A 20979-nucleotide genomic window follows, 5' to 3' on the forward strand; every position below is an offset into this window, starting at 1 on the left:
ATGGGCGCACAAACTTCGAGTTGGACATGAATGGCCCATACGGGCAGGGGTACCTTTACCTTTACCTTTACTTGCTCCGATGAAGGTTGACCAATGTACTCCCCACATGATGATACCACTGGCCTCCAAGACAGAACTGGCCAATGTGACCTCCTGTTGATGCTGCTTGCTTGAAAAAGGCACCAGCCATTGTGACTTCATGCTGATGCTGTTCACCTGAAGGAGAGGGACTGGCCACTGTGACCACATGCTGATGTCACCTGTAAAAGGAGATTGGCCATTGTGACCACATGCTGGTGCCAGGATACTGACTAATCCATGTGTCCCCATTCAGATGTTCTTCCCAGGAAGAGAGAAACTGGCCAATGTACCAACCCACCTGAAGGAGAGAGAGGCCATGATGATACTGCCTGCCTGAGGGAGAGACACTGGCGTCTGTGACCGCATGATAATGATGCTCACTTGAAGGAGAGAGAGGAACCAGCCTCTGTGCCCATGCTTTGCCAACAACTTTCACGATAAAGGCCCAAAGCCTTTGCACCCCATAAAAATAGAAGTTGAGGTTTCTCAACTTCCTTTCTTACTCTGCCATTCTCTCAAAGTCATCTTCTTTACAGCTGTCATCCAAGAGGTTGGGGGACTGCCCTTATATCTTTTGTTGGCTGCCTGTGAGAGCATCTTCTGTATCCGCCAGAGGCCTAAAACCGCTTCAGGGTTGTGCTGAGGATTATGGCCTCCTCAAGACGTTAATCTACTGAGGTGGCCATCCTAAAGTCACTGCAGGAAGCCCTATGGCCCATCTGCCTCATTTGTCAGGAGTCCAGGTTCCCGGCTTGATAACACAGTAAGCGTAGGTAATTAAAAGGGAGGATTTATTGCAAAAACAAACAGATAGCTCTGGATGGCTCTAACGCAGCCGCTGGCATTATCACTCAAGATGACCCTTCTGAAGACCCCTTCCAGTGTCTACAGAATATATTGAACCAACGCCCCTTACATTTCTTGTATTGCTTCCTGTCTAGCAGCCCTCCCATTCGCCAACTCCTTGGCCTTATTGGATCATCTCCAGCCTCTTCCTTTTCTGAGAGATTCTCTCTTGTGTCTTTTTGAGCTGCCTGAGAGCTTTGGCTGTCTTCCAGACTGCTCTCAGTTGTTCCCTTGGCAACCAGCATTCCCAGGGGCAGGGAAGCCTCCTCTGACCACTGTTCAGCCTGCGTCAGATCTAACCCTCTCTGTTCTGCAGCCGGCTGTAAAGTTCCACTAGGAGCTGGCTCATTCCTGACACCATGCTGGCTTCTGGACAGGGACACCCATTGAGACCTCTTTAATGTCACGCACACACCTCCTGCACCATGCGTTGATGTTACATGCCATGCTCCGGGGTGTGCACAGGTAACATGGGCATGCCACATGGGCTGCATGATTAAGGTGAGCACGTCATGCGGTGTGCACACATGGTTGCTGAATTTTTGTATTTGTGGCCTATCCCCCACTTGAAAATTTGATGGGGAGCCTTGGTCACCCCAATTCCCCCAGATGGCACCTATGGAATGCACTCCTACAATAAATGACAGTGCTTTTTTCTGGGGGGGATGCAGGGGTAAGCATACCCCTAAATATTTTGTGAACGGGAGAAGAAACTAAAAAAAATTAAAATCGTAGCTTCTTCTCTAGCATGCTAAATCGTCAGTTCCGCTGCTACCCCTGATGGTGGCCTTATTTCCTGTCATGTTTCCTGAGTCTCAGACGGAAGCGAGCGTTTAATGTGTGAAGTAGGAATTGGAATCTAGCACACTGATTGGTCCATTTTGCTGTATTTACTGTATTTGTTTTCCCCGATTTGAACTATAAAATGTTGATTTTCATGAGTCATAATGAGAGTACCCCTAAACTTTTTTTAGGAAGAAAAAAAAAGCACTGAATAATGATGTCCACCAACTTTGAGCGCTGTAAAAGACAAATTGAGACAAATTTGTGGATGCTAAGGCTGTCGGCAGCCACAACCCACAATCAATGAGTTCCATCTCCCCTGGACAGAGGCAGTATGTCTCTGAATGCAAGTTTCTGGGAATCGCAAGAGGGCAGAGAGACCTGTTTCGCTCAGCTTCTGCTTGTGGGAGTCCCATAGGCACCTGCTTGGCCACTGTGAGAACAGGATTCTGGCCTACATTGGCCTGATTCTGTGGGCTCCTCCTAAGGCAAAGTGAGGTGGAATGGAGCTGACTGCTCCTCTAAACAGCCCCTCAGGTGTGGGGCAGGCAGGGACTGAGCAACCCTGCGGTGGAGGAGGCAATAAAACGGGTGAAATTCAGCAGAGCAATTCCACAGAGACTGGAACTGCTCCTCCTACCCCGATGTCCCCCTTTCCCCTTCCATTATCACTATATTTCATTCTTGATGCTTTGCATCTCGCATCCTTGAGATGGTTTTATTCATGGTCTCATTAGTGTTGAGTTTCTCTTCAAAGAGAACCATGTTTATCATTTCATTCCCCCCCCCCCCCCCGCGCTTATTTCCTGCGTTATGACTTTCACCACAGGGTTTGATGCCCATTTACCTCTGACAACTGACAACCGCTTGTTTTTGCTGGAGGCATCTTATTATTCTATTTGCTCTTTTCCTCCTCTGCGTTTGCTTCCGTGTGGATTTCTAATGATCTGTTTTGCTGTATTCTTCCTGGCAACAATTCTTGGGGGATTTTTTATTTTGTTTTCGTAGGTTTGAATGGAACCATGCTGGAATCGGCGCTGACATCTGTGGATTCTTGCCCCCATCTTGCCTGAGTTTGTGTGTTTTAAATATTTTCGGTGACATGCCTTGGCTCATTCAGCGAAGTCGCTCTTAGCCTTTGAAACGTTTCATTAAGGGATGAATGGATTTAACTTGCAGTCCTGTGCACACGTACCTGGAATCAAGTCCCATTGAAGCTTACTTCTGAGTAGACCTGCACGGGATGGCACTGTGATGGAAACATTAGCATTTTCACATCCAGTGCCAGTTCATTGGTTATTCAGTCAATCATAGTCTGCTCTTCTGTTCACAGAGCACAACATAAAATTGCAAAAAAGTACACATCAGTGGGGGTGGGGGGGAGAGCAGGAATTTTAAAAGACAGATTGTCAATCAGCAATAGCGTTAAGCATCAGGTGCCTCTCAAAATGTATTAAATGTTTTTGTTGAAAGTTTTCAACATAGAATACAATAAAAGCCAAACTAATCTAAAGAAAAGAAAAACAAAGAAAAACATTTTTTTTAAAAAAATAGAGAGGCAGGAGAAAATGAGAAAAGTGAAAAATGAAATTAAAAAAGCCCTCTATCAGAATTATGTCGAATCACCTTTTCCGTGCACAGAAAAGTAGACCTTCCCAGTTCTCACCTGGGCCCCGGCCTCCTGCCCTGGGAGATGCTTTCTGCCCTGCCTCTCAGACAGATCCCCTCATCTACGATCGCGCTGTGGGTTAAACCACAGAGCCTAGGGCTTGCTGATCAGAAGGTCGGCGGTTCGAATCCCCACGACGGGGTGAGCTCCCGTTGCTCAGTCCCTTCTCCTGCCAACCTAGCAGTTTGAAAGCACGTCAAAGTGCAAGTAGATAAATAGGTACCACTCCGGCGGGAAGGTAAACGGCGTTTCCGTGCGCTGCTCTGGTTTGCCAGAAGCGGCTTAGTCATGCTGGCCACATGACTCGGAAGCTGTACGCCGGCTCCCTCAGCCAATAAAGCGAGATGAGCGCCGCAACCCCAGAGTCGGCCACGACTGGACCTAATGGTCAGGGGTCCCTTTACCTTTACCTTTAAGAGCTACAGAATAAAAGCAGCATGACTAAGTAAGAGAGACAGGAAAAGAAAAGAATGAAACAGGGGCTTCTGATTCTTTGTCAATTGCCTATGTATAACAATCTTTCAAAATATTCAAAGCATGCACTACAGCATAACATAAATCAGTTGCCTTATCCTAATAGTCACCATTCACTTCTCACTATGTTATGTACTGAGCTGAATCCTGCAACAATTCTAGAATTCTAGAACAATAGGATCCAGAATGCAGCAGTCTGATTGGTCTGCAGGAGCCACCCAATCCAGCTCCAGGTGGAAGTGAATCAGCGACCTGATTGGCCTGCAGGAGCAGCCTGGAATTAGCCAATCACATGGGCCCATTGTTTAAATAATGTATATACAGTGGTACCTTGGGTTACGGACACTTCATGTTACAGACTCCACAGGTTACAGACTCTGCTAACCCAGAAATAGTACCTTGGGTTAAGAACAGAAATCGTGAATATTGGAAGACACAAGATCTACCCACTCTGGAAGAATGGCAGATGAAGATGATCGACTATATGGGACTGGCAGAAATGACTGGCAGAATCCGAGACCAGGGAAAAGAGTCGGCGGAAGAAGACTGGAAGAAGTTTAAAGACCATTTGCAGAAATATTGTAAAATTAAGGAATGTTAGAATGATATTGGATAGAAATTAAGTGGTTTTCAGCTGTAATGTATAAAAGAGATGGAAAACAAGGTGAAATAATTAAAAGAATCAGTGGTGAGGATTTGCTAAACAAACAAATTGAATTAGAATATAAGAAAGGGAGGTATGAGGAGGTCTGGAAAATAAGTTAAAAGAAAATAAGTAAATGGAAACTCTTTGTGTTTTTAAATTGTTTTTATTTCGTTATTTTTGTATTTTTGTATTTTCTGTTTTTTCTGTTTTTTTCTGTTTTACAATGTATTATTTCTGAAAACTTTAATAAATATCTTATATATATAAAAAAGAACAGAAATCGTGCTCTGGCAGCGCGGCAGCAGCAGGAGGCCCCATTAGCTAAAGTGGTCTTCAGGTGAAGAACAGTTTCAGGTTAAGAACGGACCTCCAGAATGAATTAAGTACGTAACCAGAGGTACCACTGTATAGCTAGACATTTTGGGGAAAGATTCATTCATTGCTACTATGAGCTGAATAAAGAGCATGAAATTCACACCCGACTCTGAGTATATTTCACACTATTTCAGGACAAAGAAACAGAGCCCACCCCAGTGCCCAACCCTCGCCCACCATGGTTCTCACACAAAGAAGTGTTTCCCTTGCTCTTGACCCAACCCAAAAGGGTACCCACAAAAAAACCACTGTTCCTGGATATTTGTGTTATCTCAGGGTGGGCCTTGGCATGGGAGCCAACTTGTAGGGGCCATGGGGGCTTCAGCCCCCACCATAAAACATTTGAGGGGGCCGGGCCCCCACTAAGTTGATGGGCATTCCCATTCAAATGGTGTGTGTGCACTGCGTCATGTGATGCAGGGCAGGGCTTATCTAGGCCTCCACAATATTTTGTATGATGGCCTGGGATTCAGACGCAGATGCTGAACCTGAGGAATCCCAGCCTGCACAGGAGTCCCCGCCTCCAGAACCAGCTGAGCCGGGGCTGGGGCATGAGCCTGAAGGGTCCTCACCTGTGCTGGATCCTCAGGTGCAGGCACCAGCTGAGTCTGCTCTGGCTCCTGAGGTGATGGAGGGCCCATTGCCTGCAGGTGCTCCACTCTCAGCCCTGTCAGAGGATGCTGAGGTTGCCTCTGGGTCCAGTAACCCTCCAGCCTCTCCTGAGCTGCAGAGGCTCAGGGCAGAGAGGTGGAGGGAGCTAAGTTCTCGCAGGAGGAGTGCTCGCCTCCAGGCCAGGAGAGGTGAGTCACCAGAGGATCGGGGCCGCCCTATGTCTCGGGGCAGATAAAAGCCGGCCAGCCTCAGTCCCAAGTTGAGCAACATTGTTGGTTGCTAGTTCCTGCATGAACCCTGTCCTGCTTTCCTGCCTGAGCTCCTGACCTGCCCTGGCTCCCTGCTTGCAAGCCTGTTACTGACTTCACCCAGCTCCCTGCCCTGCACCCAGCTTCAGCTACTACAGACTGCCTCCACGTTGCACCTTTGACCACAGACCGGACAGTCAGTCTGACATCAATACCAGGGAAGATTCTGGAGCAGATCATTAAGCAAACAGTTTGTGAACACCTAGAAAGGAATACTGTGATCACCAATAGTCAGCATGGATTTCTGAAAAATAAGTCGTGTCAGACTAACCTGATCTCGTTTTTTGACAGAATTACAAGCCTGGTAGATGAAGGGAACGCAGTGGATGTAGCCTACCTTGATTTCAGCAAGGCATTTGACAAGGTGCCCCATGATATTCTTGTAAAGAAGCTGGTAAAATGAGGTCTTGACTATGCTACCACTCAGTGGATTTGTAACTGGCTGACTGACCGAACCCAAAGGGTGCTCATCAATGGTTCCTCTTCATCCTGGAGAAGAGTGACTAGTGGGGTGCCACAGGGTTCTGTCTTGGGCCCGGTCTTATTCAACATCTTTATCAACGACTTGGATGATGGACTCAAGGGCATCCTGATCAAATTTGCAGATGACACCAAACTGGGAGGGGTGGCTAACACCCCAGAGGACAGGATCACACTTCAAAACGACCTTGACAGATTAGAGAACTGGGCCAAAACAAACAAGATGAATTTTAATAGGGAGAAATGTAAAGTATTGCACTTGGACAAAAAAAATGAGAGGCACAAATACAAGATGGGTGACACCTGGCTTGAGAGCAGTACATGTGAAAAGGATCTAGGAGTCTTGGTTGACCACAAACTTGACATGAGCCAACAGTGTGACGCGGCAGCTAAAAAAGCCAATGCAATTCTGGGCTGCATCAATAGGAGTATTGCATCTAGATCAAGGGAAGTAATAGTGCCACTGTATTCTGCTCTGGTCAGACCTCACCTGGAGTACTGTGTCCAGTTCTGGGCACCACAGTTCAAGAAGGACACTGACAAACTGGAACGTGTCCAGAGGAGGGCAACCAAAATGGTCAAAGGCCTGGAAACGATGCCTTATGAGGAACGGCTAAGGGAGCTGGGCATGTTTAGCCTGGAGAAGAGGAGGTTAAGGGGTGATATGATAGCCATGTTCAAATATATAAAAGGATGTCACATAGAGGAGGGAGAAAGGTTGTTTTCTGCTGCTCCAGAGAAGCGGACACGGAGCAATGGATCCAAACTACAAGAAAGAAGATTCCACCTAAACATTAGGAAGAACTTCCTGACAGTAAGAGCTGTTTGACAGTGGAATTTGCTGCCAAGGAGTGTGGTGGAGTCTCCTTCTTTAGAGGTCTTTAAGCAGAGGCTTGACAACCATATGTCAGGAGTGCTCTGATGGTGTTTCCTGCTTGGCAGGGGGTTGGACTCGATGGCCCTTGTGGTCTCTTCCAACTCTATGATTCTATGATTCTATGACTTGGGCCTTGTCTCTCGGGTAAGCCACGGGACCAGCACATTTTGTTCAGGTTGGCACCCCTGGGCCTTTGGTGTTCTTGGGGTTGCTGATTCCCGCCACTGGCTCTTGCTGGTCTTCCACGGCAACACACTGACCTGAGGCTGATTGACGGAAAATGCCACCCCCAGGCAACTAGTCCATGACTCATAATATACATTCTCTGCTCCTCCGTTCTCTTGGCTGTTGCATCTCTGGAGTGGAAGTATTTACTAGCTGAGTAATCTGGGGGCAGCAGGTCAGAGCGTCCCTTCCTCTTTGTTCTCTAGTGCATCAGCCTTCATAAATAAATTCATGCACATGTGTGCATAATGCATCTACCGTATGTGCTTTTGGTTAGGCATCTGTTAATGCAGGCAGTCCCTCAATCACCCAACCAGCTCTCCTGTTTTAATGGCTGTGTTGCTTTAACGGTATTGTTTTATTGCACATTTTAGTGGTGGATATTTATATTTTAATTTTTGTGTAACTGGTATCTATTAGGGCTGCGCGCAGCTCCCCTGGTTGAGGGATGGGGCTAAGGTTTAATCAGGGTTTTTAAAATCCTATTTGAATGTGTGGTCAGGAGGGGGATGGAGAAGGAGACACTGCCTCTCTACTCACCCCGACTGCATTGCAAGAGCAGTCGGGTCAATCCTGCTGGGTGCTGTTACCTGGTGAAGCAGACCCCTGCAGCCAGCAGGATTGAAACTTCCACTTACCATCTTATCACGCTGGGGTCTGCTTCCACATCCCCCTTTGAATCAAGCCAAATTTTGGTTCGGGATCCGAACGTGGGCTCGGTTCACAACACTAGGTTTTATATTTGTAAACCACTTAGACCCCTACATTGGTATTAAGCGGCATATAAATCAATAATTCTAGAAACACACATTGGCTAGTTCTGAACGAAAAAAGGATGGTCTTGCCTGTGGACCTCTCATTGTGTCAGGCTTCAAGGAAGCGGATCCCTCCCCCGGGGGCAGTGATTAAGACAGGCATAGGCAAGCTCCGGCCCTCCAGACGTTTGGGACTACAATTCCCATCATCCCTAACCACTGGTCTTGTTAGCTAGGTATGATGGGAATTGTAGTCCCAAACACCTGGAGGGCTGGAGTTTGCCTATGCCTGGATTAAGAAGATCAAACAAAAGGAGCGTTCTTACCAGAGTTTCTTTAAAGCCCTAAATGGCCTCGGTCCAGTATATCTGAAGGAGCGTCTCCTCCCCCATCGTTCTGCCCGGACACTGAGGTCCAGCACCGAGGGCCTTCTGGCGGTTCCCTCACTGCGAGAGGCCAAGTTACAGGGAACCAGGCAGGGGGCCTTCTCAGTAGTGGCGCCCGCCCTGTGGAACGCCCTCCCATCAGATGTCAAAGCGATAAACAACTACCTGACATTCAGAAGACATCTGAAGGCAGCTCTGTTCAGGGAAGTTTTTAATATGTGACATTTTAGTGTATTTTTCATCTTTGTTGGAAGCCGCCCAGAGTGGCTGGGGAAACCCAGCCAGATGGGCGGGGTACAAATAATAAATTATTATTATTATTGTTATTGTTATTGTTATTGTTATTAATCACAGTGAGAGACAAAGGAATGCACAACCATCTAAAAATGATGTTGCTCCCAGTTAATATTTACCCCCTCCATCCCCGTTAATCTACATCACTCCTAAACTGGGTAATCTGAGCTTGTTGCCTATGTGCTTTCTGTTCTATCACTCTCAGAGCCCATCCAGTCCTAGGCGAGGAGGAGTCAGGAATGCTGTCCAGGGACACCGAATCTGCCAGCTGCCTCTCTCCTGGTATGCCCTCTTCCAGCTGTTCCTCACCCTGTATTTCCCAGCTTCTCCCCTCTGGATGATGCCCCTCTGCAAACTACTGCTGTAAATCAATACTGTTCTCCTGCCCTTGGGAAGGTTCAGGAGAATGGGGTGTGTGTGAGGTTTTTTTGACAAGCTTCTGCCCATCTGAAGCTGATACAGGCCCCTTATCTGGAGCCCAAACAGGGTAGTCCACACAGCGGAAGGATGAGCAGTATGTGCCACATTCTTAACTTTATTTACACTTCTATGCTGAGAGAATACAAACATGCATCTTGCCTCTGCGAGAGCAGAGAAACAACTCCTCTCGGAAACAAAGAACACCGAGAGAAACAGTGAAAAACAGGAAACCAGTGAACGTCACATCCAGTATCCCATTCCCGTGGGAACCCAACAGTACTCTGACTGTGGAATGCAAAACAAAGCCTTGTGACTGCGTTTGCTGCTCAGTGAGGGAAACAGAAACCAACAGCTCCCACCATTCCTCCTCAGTCCAGCCTCTGACACATTGGTATGTGGATGGTGAGAACTGGTTGCCAGATTAGATGGGCTTATGGTCAGATCCAGAAGGAGACTTCTGACATTCTTCACTGTCATCATTATTTATTATTTCATCTGTATTGCCACCCTTTCCTAACAAGGAACTCATTCATGGTTCCTTCATCACAACCACCACATGTCACGGTCTGGTTCACGGGTGATCAAAGTCCCGGCAGGGGACGTCAGGACCGGGGGCAAGACGGTGGGGTGGGAGCAGGAACGGGGGGGGGGGGGGGCAGAAGCCAGGAGTCAGGAAGCCAAGGGTCCGAGGGTCAGAGAGCTGGGAGTCAAGAAGCCAAGGGGCGGAGGATCAAGAAGCAAGGAGTCAAGAAGTCAGGAGTCTGAGGGTCAGGAAGCAAGGAGTGACTAAGTCAAGGGTCCAAGAATCAAGAAGAGGAGTCATGAAGTCAAAGGTCCGAGGATCAAGAAGCAGGGAGTCAAGAAGCCGAGGTTCGAGGTTCAAGGATCAGGAAGCAAGAAGCCAAACACAGCAAGGCAGGAAGTGTATTGCTGTGGCAAAGAGCTGAAGGGAAATGCTGACCTTATATCCCTTCCTGGCTCTTGCCACCAGGTGCTGTGAGTTACCGATCGGCCTCACTTGTGTGGCCACGCCTTGCCTCTTCAGAACAAACTTAGGAAGGCCACAGCCCTGCAAAGTCCTACTGGTCACAGGGACTGGCTCCTACACGCACACCTGACGCCACATGAGGGAATTTACACTGAGAGATGGTGACCATGACTGAGTGGGAACTTCAGTTCAGGTGTCCCAGATTCTAGTCTGGTGCCTTAACCACTTACACCACTTATCTCCTTCTTCTAGGAACTTTTTAATCCTGAAGTAGCTCTGACCAGCGCCATCTAGACTGGGCCACCAGTTCATTATCTAGTTCCATATGGGGCCCACCTGCCTTTGTAAGCAGCATGCCTTCTGCTCCCGTTTCAGGTGGATCTGGGTAGTTCCAGGTGCATCGATCCCTAGATGATCCATAGCATCAGGAAATGAGCCTTCAAATAACCAAGGTAAGGCCATGATTGTTGAGAAATTTGTTTTTCAAGCTGCCAAGACACATTGTTTGCAACCAGCTCCATCACTCTGGGCCGGGCTGTTCAGCACTTGCAGTCGTATCACTCAACCTCCATACCCTCCTGCATTTCACTGATGAATATCCCATATAATCCCCCAATTCTTATACCAAGGATTACTGTCCAAGCCTCCCACCAGCCCATCTCTTGATGCTGACAGATGTGTTCTCTCTGCTCTCTGCTGCAGCAGTGTTTCATATACAGTGGTATCTTGGGTTACATACGCTTCAGGTTACAGACTCCACTAAACCAGAAATATTACCCCGGGTTAAGAACTTTGCTTCAGGATGAGAACAGAAATTGCGCAGCTGCAGTGCGGCGGCAGCAGGAGGCCCCATTAGCTAAAGTGGTGCTTCAGGTTAAGAACAGTTTCAGGTTAAGTACGGACCTCCGGAACGAATTAAGTACTTAACCCGAGGTACCACTATAAATGCATATTAGAAAAAATATAATTGTTCTCCAAGCTGTCATCAGCAGTTCAGAATGAGTCTCAGAAGCATATGAAGTGGCAAGTTGAGTATATAAAAAAAGTTGAGTATAGAATGGCATAATTCATCTGTTGCTAACACTTTATTGTATGTTTTCCCCCCTCTCTCAATGTATTTTTTTTTGGTTTTTTTTATTAGTTTTACAATTCAAATTTACATTCAAACATAAAATAAAATCATAAACTGTAGAATTCTCCGAATTCACGGCCTTCCATCCTCCTCTAACTCTGCCTTAATGTGAGAGTTATCAAGAAAACAAGCCACAAGGAAATAATTTAAAAGGTGACCTGGCAAAAGTATGAGTGTGTGAGTTCATGTCAAGTGTTTCAAAAATCCCTCTTTACCTTGAGCTCTTTCATCAGGTTCAGTGTACTGATGCCATCCATTTTGTGAAGCAAATTTTCATGTTGTGTGGAGAAATGCATTAGTCTTGGCACTCTGAGGTTGGGTTTCCTACCAGCTACTGGCTATGGAGATAGGACCATTAGACACCATGGATACCATGATACTGGAGGAGGAAAAGGAGATTGCAAAGAAGCTGAATGAAATCCGTGTGGCTGCCCTCAACTGTGGGTAGAGCTGATAGCTATGCCTGAACTGAATATCACAGGAAGGGAGTCTGAAAACTGAGCATGCTCAGTAGCCACAGAATGCTAGCTGACTGTTATGTACTGAGTTGAATAGGATCCAAATTGCAGCAGTCTGATTGGTCCTAGAACAATAGGATTCAGAATGCAGTAGTCTGATTGGTCCTAGAACAATAGGATTCAGAATGCAGCAGTCTGATTGGTCCGCAGGAGCCACCCAATCCAACTCCAGGTGGAAGTGAATCCACAACCTGATTGGCTTACAGAATTAGCCAGTCACGTGGGGCCTATTGTGTAAATAATGTATATAAAGCAGACATTTCGGGGGAACTTCCATTCCTCCTCACCACTATGAGCTGAATAAAGAGCATGAAATCCACTCTCGATTCCGAGTATATTTCACCTGACTATTGGGGGAGGTGATGGTAATGGAAAGCCAAGAAGGTAGCAGGAGGGGAGAGAATATCCTGAAATATATGGTTCACCAGCTAGAATCCTGAGCAGAAACACTCCATACCGCAATGTTTTTTGCAGATCCCTCTTGTACACATATATTTAAAATAAATGTAGAAAGAGAACAAATGGGAAAGAAACAAAGAGAAATAGATACAAATGTCTCAGTCCATTACTGGTTTGTATTTTGCATGAGTTTGTTCCATCCCATTTCATAATCTTTATTTTTTTTAATTGGCACGAAAATTCATATCTAAATTCACATCTAAATATGTGTTTTGAAATACTTTTGAGTGGGGCACACATTTCTCATTTAAAAATACATTTTACCCAGAAATCCACATTTGTGAGCACATTTTGGTATTTAATTTCTTTTAAAAAGCCGATTACTCCATTGCAAAATTCAAAGAAAGGCAAAATCCTCTAGTGCAGGCATAGGCAAACTCAGTCCTCCGTATGTTTTGGAACCACAACTCCCATCATCCCTAGTTAACAGGACCAGTGGTCAGGGAAGATGGGAACTGTAGTCCCAAAACATCCAGAGGGCCGAGTTTGCCTGTGCCTGCTCTAGACAGCCCTGGAGCTGTGGATCAGGTCAGTTCATCTTGGAATTCGCAAAGAACAAATGCCTTGTTGTTGTTGTTTAGTCGTTTAGTAGTGTCCGACTCTTTGTGACCCCATGGACCAGAGCACGCCAGGCACTCCTTTCTTTCACTGCCTCCCGCAGTTTGGTCAAGCTCATGTTCGTAGCTTCGAGAACACTGTCCAACCATCTCGTCCTCTGTCGTCCCCTTCTCCTTGTGCCCTCCATCTTTCCCAGCATCAGGGTCTTTTCCAGGGAGTCTTCTCTTCTCATGAGGTGGCCAAAGTATTGGAGCCTCAGCTTCAGGATCTGTCCTTCCAGTGAGCACTCAGGGCTGATTTCCTTCAGAATGGAGAGGTTTGATCTTCTTGCAGTCCATGGGACTCTGAAGAGTCTCCTTCAGCACCATAATTCGAAAGCATCAATTCTTCGGCGATCAGCCTTCTTTATGGAACAAATGCCTTAAGCAGCTCTAAACAGAATGCACCCCTTCCAGTGCAAATGACTAGCAACAGCGCTGTGCATTAGCCTTCCCAAAGCTTTGAAGAAGCCCCTTTGCCTGCAGAAACTCACCTGGCTTTGCATGAAGCGGCTTGACCGAATGCTCTCCACATTTCCAAGCAAACACAAGACAGCGCGTCTTGAGCTTCCTGCTAAGATGGCCAGGTCTGTTAAATCAACACATTAAAATTCCACCAGTGCCTGCCACTATAGGAGGGACTCTTAAAAAAAAAAAAAAAAGAACACGGCTTTTATCTCATCTCTCGCCTGGATTGATTTCCCCATTACAGGCACCGGCTCCTGCCGAAGGACTATAAAGAACACGGGGATTTTGGAGGGGCTGGCAGGTGTGACAACGAGGGAAGCAATTTTTGACACCCAAAGCAATTAATTGATCTCCGAGTGTTGATGTGTCCATGGAGCGTGTTGCCTGCCAGAGAGCTGAGGATTGTGTGTGTGCTGAGCTGTGGGCTTGACATGCTTTTGATTCGAGGAACTGAAGGGAGATGACAGAGGAAATCTAAGGGCTTTGTGTTGACAATAGCTGGTGGAGCTCATTGGCAGTGTAGGTTGATGCTTTGGTACAGGACAATTCCCATATGGTCTGTGCTGTGTCAAGCCATACAAGGTTGCAGCTCCTTGTGAGAGCCAGTGTGGTGTAGTGGTTAAGAGCGGTAGTCTTGTAATCTGGTGAACTGGGTTCGCTTCCCCGCTCCTCCACATGCAGCTGCTGGGTGACCTTGGGCCAGTCACACTTCTCTGAAGTCTCTCAGCCCCACTCACCTCACAGGGTGTTTGTTGTGGGGGAGGAAGGGAAAGGAGATTGTTAGCCGCTTTGAGACTCCTTAGGGTAGTGATAAAGCGGGATATCAAGTCCAAACTATTCTTCTTCTTGTAGCAGCATGCAGCACACCCAGATATGCGAGTGTCAAGAAGCTCCTCACACATAAACCCACTCCTGATAAGGAAACATGCCTGCCTGTCAATGCCCCTGAGCCTGAATTGGAATCTAGGTCATAGAATCATAGACTTGCAGAGTTGGAAGGGACCATGATGGTCTTCTAATAGTCCAATGTGGATCTTGAACCCACAACCCTGAGATTAAGCATCTCATGCTCTACTGACTAAGCTAAACAGTTGTACCTCTGGTTAAGAACTTAATTCGATCCAGAGGTCCGTTCTTAACCTGAAGCACCACTTTAGCTAATGGGCCCTCCTGCTGCTGCCACGCCGCCGGAGCACAATTTCTGTTCTCATCCTGAAGCAAAGTTCTTAACCCGAGGTACTATTTCTGGGTTAGCGGAGTCTGTAACCTGAAGCGTATGCAACCTGAAGCAAATGTAACCTGAGGCACCACAGTAATAATAATAATAATAATAATAATAATAATAATAATTTATTTATACTCCACCCATCTGGCTGGGTTTCCCCAGCCACTCTGGGCGGCTCCCAACAGAATATTAAAAACGCGATAAAACATCAAACATTAAAAACTTCTCTAAACATGGCTGCCTTCAGATGTCTTCTAAAAGTCAGATAGTTGATTATTTCCTTGACATCTGATGGAAGGGCATTCCATAGGGCAGGCGCCACTACCAAGAAGGCCCTCTGCCTGGTTCCCCATATTTTGGAGGGTGTCTTAGTGAAAACAAAAACAAAAAACACAACTTTGGAGTGTCCATCAGAATAGCCATACCCACCAGCTCAATTAGCATCTGTTAAATATGTTCGACTTGCAGTCTGTTTATTCTTAAACACGTTGATAGAGAAATAGAAATATATACTGTCTATAAATACAAATTTAAAAATATTGTAATATTTAACACACTACCAAATGCCATCTTGTTGAAAACACAATTCTAAGATACATTGAAGAACATAGATCTGGTGAGGGAGAAACCACATGGGATGTTTATACATAAAGGGGCTATACTAAATAAAAATATCTTTTCTTAGATTTGAAAGAAGGTTCTGCTGGCAAGTTCCCACATGCTGAGCCTTTGAAAGTCCACTCAGGAGGGTCAGGGCAGCATGAGAAGCAGTGCAAAGAGAAGGGGGCAACTGGTCAAAAATGCTGTTGGCCACAAATGGAAGGAGCTCTTCCATTTGCAGAGGCTGCTAATTAGAACTCAAGCCATTAAATATTGCAGTTCCCAGACGTTCACCTTGGTATTCACCTTCCCAAAGGTCGTATGAATTGAATTTGTCTTGAAGTCACTGGATTTGGTCTTTAAAAGATCTTTCTCCTTTCACACATCTTTTTGATATTTCAGGTAGCCTCATGAGTTAGCTGACGAATTCAGCAATGGCTATGATTTACAGGATTCCTTCAAGTCCACCTGTCACAAGCAGTACAACATTAAAAATAACATTCTGCTCATAGGATGTAAATTTGCCCCACAAGGAAGTGGACGGACAGGAAGAAGAAGAAGAAGAGGAGTTTGGATTTGATATCCCGCCTTTCACTCCCTTTAAGGAGTCTCAAAGCGGCTAACATTCTCCTTTCCCTTCCTCCCCCACAACAAACACTCTGTGAGGTGAGTGGGGCTGAGAGACTTCAAAGAAGTGTGACTGGCCCAAGGTCACCCAGCAGCTGCATGTGGAGGAGCGGAGACGCGAACCCGGTTCCCCAGATTACGAGTCTACCGCTCCTAACCACTACACCACACTGGCTCAATTATGCTGCCCGCAGTGATCACAAGTCTGAGCCTCTTCTTCAGTTAGATTCCCTTTTGTACCAAGGTCTAGCCTGATTGCTTCTAGAACTACCATAATGAAAAGCAATATGAGATCAAGAGCGAAGAAATCATCCAGATAAGTGAAAACTTGAATTTTGTAAAAAATCCTCAGCAGGGTTGCGAAAAAGCAAAATATACCGTATTTTTGGCTCTATAAGACTCACTTTTTCCCTCCTAAAAAGAAGGGGAAATGTGTGTGCATCTTCTGGAGCGAATGCACTCTGTGCAGCTATCCCAGAAGCCAGAACAGCAAGAGGGATTGCTGCTTTCGCTGCGCAGCGATCCCTCTTGCTGTTCTAGCTTCTGGAATTCAGAATATATTTTTTCTTGTTTTCCTCCTCCAAAAACTAGGTGTCTGGTGTGAAAAATATAGAGCGAAAAATATGGTATAACAATTTCCATTTAAACAGAAAAGAATCTGTTAGAAGACAGAACAGATAATGGTCTTCCTGGCCTGATGACCACCATTTTTTCACTCCAACCCATGCTGTGCAGCACACACAACACTGTCTTCCAGCAGAGGGGAATGGCCTGTGGTCCTTTAGAGCAACAGCCAGAGTGCTTCTGCCACCTCTGCCCAGTATCTGCCACCTGAGGCACTTGCTTCGGCTTACCTAATGGTAGGTCCAGCCTTGTTTCTGTCTACACTGAACAACTGGAAATGAAGGAGAAGGGGTCAGTGCTGCAAAACCTGCCAGCTACTTTCAGAGAACAAAGAACTTTGCTGCAGATGATTTACTAGATTGGCCTTGGACCGGGAAAAGAAAATGAACTCCGTTCTCCTGCAGCCCCCATTTGGCAAGCTGAATTTGAAAAGGACGGATGTTTTGCGGCCAAGGGAGAACAGGCCCGGGTGTTGTTGTTCGCTCGCAAGTTGCTACAGATGGATTCCTGCGTAACGAAGCATGTCATCCGAAGTTGGCTCTGTTTGCAAACAGGAGGATCTTCTGGCAAGAGCGATGCCATCCCTCTATGTCGTACAGTTTGTTCCCCTCTCGCATAGCCTAGGTGCTTCCATTTGTTGGCACCTAGGCGATGTTAGAAGCTGGCATCGTACCCCAGTGGGCATGGTGCCACCTGAACAGATGGGCACAAGGACAGGCATATTCAAGAGAAGCTGTACACATCAGTTGCATGCCTGCCTCTTTTGTTTTGTTTTTAATGAGATGTGGATGTCAGCACAGGAGGCATGGTGTAACAGCAGCTCGGGTGATGCTTCAGCAAACGTCGCAGAGAATCGTTGATTCAAAATATATGGAACTGAAGTCCCTTGCGATTTGAAGAAAAAAAAAATTAGAATGTCACTCCTATGGAAGGAAGACGTGGGTGGCGCTGTGGGTTAAACCACAGAGCCTAGGGCTTGCTGATCAGAAGGTCGGCGGTTCGAATCCCTGCAATGGGGTGAGCTCCCGTTGCTTGGTCCCTGCTCCTGCCAACCTAGCAGTTTGAAAGCACGTCAAAATGCAAGTAGATAAAGAGGTACCACTCGAGTGGGAAGGTAAACAGCGTTTCCGTGAGCAGCTCTGGTTAGCCAGAAGCGGCTTAGTCATGCTGACCACATGACCTGGAAGCTGTACACCGGCTCCCTCAGCCAATAAAGCGAGATGAGCGCCGCAACCCCAGAGTCGTCTGCGACTGGCCCTAATTGTCAGGGGTCCCTTTACCTTTACTATGGAAGGAAACCATTTCCTGTTTGAAGAAAGGAGAGGGGCATATCTCTTTGGTGTCAAATTAAAGGAAGGGGGCTATTGTCACCCAGTTCTGTCTTCTCTGAAGCTCCATCACTGACCATGAAGAGCCACCAGATTCCTTTCTTCTGGGCCTCCACCTTTCCCTCCAGCCACGATCAATTCCTGCCTTCCTTGCCTTACTCACAACTAGGACCTCACTCCAGATGAAAGGTGATGTCTTGGGCTACTCCAGCAGGGCTTCGCACTAGGAGGCTCCTGCTTCCACTAGGACCCACCCCTTCCCTTCCGAGAGGTGGCTGGTATCCATTAGAGCTGATAGGATGTAAAGCAGGCGGCCAACAGTAGATGGAGCCAGAGCCGATAACAGGCAGAGACAACTAATTCCAGTTTTGTCCCCCATTCACCTCCCTGCTAAGTTCTAAAAGGGGCAAGACTAAGGAGGAGGAAGGTGACGGCCGAGGCTGCTTCCTGGACTTGTTGTAAGGACGAAATTGGGCGGGCTGGGCCTGGCAGAGAGCAAAATGAGATTGGTGGGGCAGGGTCCCATTTGCCCTAATGGAAAGGAACGAGAATCTTTTCCATTTTTCATGGACCCTCCTCCTGCATCGGGGGCACAGGAGTCAACTCCTAGGGGCCAAGGTCCCTTTGGCCTCCCCAATAAAATATTCGAGGAGACCCATCCCCAAGTTGATGAGGATTGGCATTCAAATGGTGTGTTTTTGCCATGTCATGTGATTGATTATGTGGGGGCAGGGCTTTCCTGCCCCACCAATGTTTTATTCAAGTTGGCACCCCTGATCCTGGGGCTTTGGCCTGGATGAGAGTGCCCACACACTCCTTGAAGCTCACCGCTGTCTTCTCTCATGAGCACAGAGTGAGTTGTACCTACATCCAGAATGCAGAGGTTGGCCCCCACCAAAAGCAACAGAACCCATTTTTCATAATGTGCAAAGGCACTTGCAGATGGTCAACAACAAGCACATAATTGATCTGTGAACTTGGAGCCAAGGTGGATATTTGTTTGGAAACATTTCAATCTCATCCCCCCCCCCCCCGAGGCTCAAGGCAGCTAGCATAAAACACACCGAGGATGCCACCCTACCTTCTCACAGTCACTGCTGTATCTGTAGCCCAGACACAGGTGGTGAGGCTGGAGATTCGACCCAGTGCTGGCCAGTGCTGCCTGTGAGATGGGTCTTAGGATCCAGCGGATGCTGCTAAGCTCTGCCCCCCTCATCACCCTTGGAAGGTTCTATTTATTGTGTAAACTATTTACAGTGCAGATCTAAAAGTTTCATGTCTGTCTTAGTCACTTAAAGAATCTGGGAGTGAGGTACATTCTTTCACCTTTGGTGGACGTGCCCAAAGATTAAGGCTTTCTGGGAGATGATTTATAATGAAATGAAAAATGTATTTAAGTATACCTTCTTGAAGAAACCAGAGGCCTTTCTCTTGGGCATGGTCGGCCAATTGGTGCCAAAAAAGGATAGAACTCTTTTTATGTATGCAACAACGGCAGCAAGAATACTTATTGCAAAGTACTGGAAGACACAAGATCTACCCACCCTGGAAGAGTGGCAGATGAAGGTGATGGACTATATGGAATTAGCGGAAATGACTGGCAGAATCCGAGACCTAGGAGAAGAGTTGGTGGAAGAAGATTGGAAGAAATTCAAAGATTACTTGCAGAAACACTGTGAAAATAGTGAATGTTAAAATGATGTTGGATTGAATATAAATGGCATTAGCAACAAAGTTAAAAAGAGTATGTAAAAATGAATTGAAAATGGGTGAAAATATAGAGTTATAATATGTTAAGATTTAGAGTTAAGATAAATGAAAGAGGGTAAGGATTTGCTGATTCGAATACTTTAATGGGAATACAAAAAGGGGAGGTGTGAGGAAGTCAAAGAAATAAGCTAATGAGTTTAAAGTTATAAAAAATGGATTTGTTTTTAACTTTCTTCTTTTCTATTGTTTTATTTCTATTGTTTTTTGTACCTTGTATTTTTGTTTGAGAGTTTTTTCCCTTTTTTTGTTTTACTGTGTATTTTTCTACTTATGATTTTGTAAAATCTTAATAAATATTCTTAAAAAAAAAAAAGAATCTGGGAGTGGCCCCTTTCAGCTTCTCCCCCAACATAAGAACTTCGGCAACCCCTAGCCGCCTCCTCCCCTCCTTGCGTTTCACACCTCTGCACAAAGTGGCGTGCGTCCCTCCTGGGCAACCTGGCGAGGTGAGGTGCTGGGGCTCTCAGCAGCGTCCTTGAGCCCTTTCCTCACTTGCTTGGCCGGCCCCTTCCCTCTCTTCTCCACTGGAGCTGCTCCTCAGGATTTTCTGAGGCTTCCTGTATCCCCTCCCCTGTTCCAATGGCAGCCCCCTGACACAGACCAATATGTTTGGCACCAACTCGGCTTCAGGAGTTGCCAGAAGGAGGAGTACAAGGTGCCATCCAACCACCTTAAGGACTCCATTCTGGATTTGTGTAGGATTTACCCCTTAGCCTTTTAAGGACCAGTTTTCCTTCTCCTGGACGGGCTACCTTGCCAGGTTGACAAGCCCCACCTGCCCCCCACATCCCTCTCCAGCACATGCAGAAACCACTTTCTTGTCCTTTGAACCCACTATTGGTCTCCTCTGCTCAAACTGCCGGCGCCTGTCTTCATATGCAAGGGAAGTCCCTAACTCACCAAGGGTTTGGGACTCATCAGTGACCCTCACCTGGTTTAGTCAAATCTGTTTCTGGGGTGTGGCTGCTGCCGCATGCTGACAGCTTCCAGGAGCCACAGGTGAGAGCTGAGTACAGGATGGGGAACCATCTATTTGGGGGCTTTTGGCTGGAGGTGATGCCACAAGCAGCCCTCCTGCCTACCTGCAAACTTGGCTTCTGTTTGGCTAACTGGCAGGAGAGAGCAGAGGAATGCCCCTATTCAGCCCAGCCCCCAACCACCAAAACATAAAGGGTGGTGAAGTCCAAGCCTGGATCCATTTACCTGGGAGTAAGGCCAACTGAAAGGGACGCGGGCCTAAACCACAGAGCCTAGGGCTTGCCGATCAGAAGGTCGGCGGTTCAAATCCCCCCAACGGGGTGAGCTCCTGTTGCTCGGTCCCTGCTCCTGCCAACCTAGCATTTTGAAAGCACGTCAAAGTGCAAGTAGATAAATAGGTACCACTCCAGCGGGAAGGTAAACGGCATTTCCGTA

At 46.8% G+C, this 20979-nt stretch overlaps 1 long non-coding RNA gene across 1 annotated transcript; it reads left to right on the forward strand.

Annotated features, from left to right (window-relative positions):
• Positions 1 to 733: 733 nt before the first annotated feature.
• LOC307212796 lies at positions 734 to 2888 on the forward strand. The gene is made up of 2 exons (XR_013837225.1): positions 734 to 1428; positions 2719 to 2888. It is a non-coding gene; the product is annotated as an uncharacterized lncRNA (long non-coding RNA).
• Positions 2889 to 20979: the final 18091 nt, after the last annotated feature.

This window comes from Podarcis cretensis (assembly GCF_951804945.1).
Source record: "Podarcis cretensis genome assembly, chromosome: 3".
In the NCBI taxonomy this organism is placed as follows: domain Eukaryota; kingdom Metazoa; phylum Chordata; class Lepidosauria; order Squamata; family Lacertidae; genus Podarcis; species Podarcis cretensis.